The sequence below is a fragment of the Wasmannia auropunctata genome, unplaced genomic scaffold, assembly GCF_000956235.1.
Source record: "Wasmannia auropunctata unplaced genomic scaffold, wasmannia.A_1.0 LD336055.1, whole genome shotgun sequence".
Classification (NCBI taxonomy): domain Eukaryota; kingdom Metazoa; phylum Arthropoda; class Insecta; order Hymenoptera; family Formicidae; genus Wasmannia; species Wasmannia auropunctata.
This window is the reverse complement of record NW_012026835.1, coordinates 1,215,994-1,217,043: the sequence shown is the minus strand read 5'-3', so window position 1 is coordinate 1,217,043 and position 1,050 is coordinate 1,215,994.

The following is a 1,050-nucleotide window of genomic DNA, read 5'->3' as shown; positions in this document are numbered from 1 at the left end:
AAAGTATTAATTGTGTGTGTGTGAAAAGTTTAATTTTTATATTTAATAATTACATTTAAAATTTCATTTTAATTTTTTTTTTAATATTTTCATTTAATTTGAAATTTACATTGATGCATTATTCTTCTAAAATCTGCTTTAAATATCATTCTCTTTACTTATTTGTGTAATTCACATATTTGTCTATTACTACTCATTATTGTTTAATTTTGTAATGGTAATTATATTATAAAAAAATTATAATTAAACCTCTGATTAAATCATAAATAGATAATATGTAACATATCTATCGTTTGAAGAAATGGCGTAAGCCATAATGGAGACAAATCATGACGGTTTAAAGATATTGTGCAAATTGGAGTAAAGATAAGAATGTTTTTTTTATTCTCCGGACATTTTCTCTAATCTAACAATAAGATCGATATGCGTAGAATATCACGTAGGCGAACATTAGATTTACTGAATGCATCTGCTGAATGTCAACCGAAAATCTGAGATTATTTTAGAATATCTTATGGTTACTGCAAAATTTCAAAAGATGTTTGTCTCTACAAATAAAGTATTGGAAAGTACCAGCTAATATAATTGTTTAATCTAATTTGGAAAATGCCAATAAAGATCCTGGACATATAAATAAGACACTAGATATAAAAGAAGATGTCTAAATGGATAATGCGTATAAATTATATACATATATTATTACATACATTATTTATGTATTAACAATAAAAATGTTAATACATAAATAAAACATAAATAGGCATTTCAATTCTTGTTTTGGATCATCTTTAATATAAAATTAGTAAGCCAGAATATGATATAACACACGTGTTATATCATAGTTATATTGTTGAGTGGGAAATAATAATTAACAAGTACGTTACATGTAACTTGATGTTGCTGGGAAGCGACTAGGTTCTCAAACGACGTTAATAAATGAAGGACGGCGGCTAGCGAGAAGAGAATCATGTAACCGAGCCTCGTCTCACCAGCTCCGAGCAGACTTCAGCAGGAGGACGAGCTACAACCCGGACATCCAGTTCACGCGAG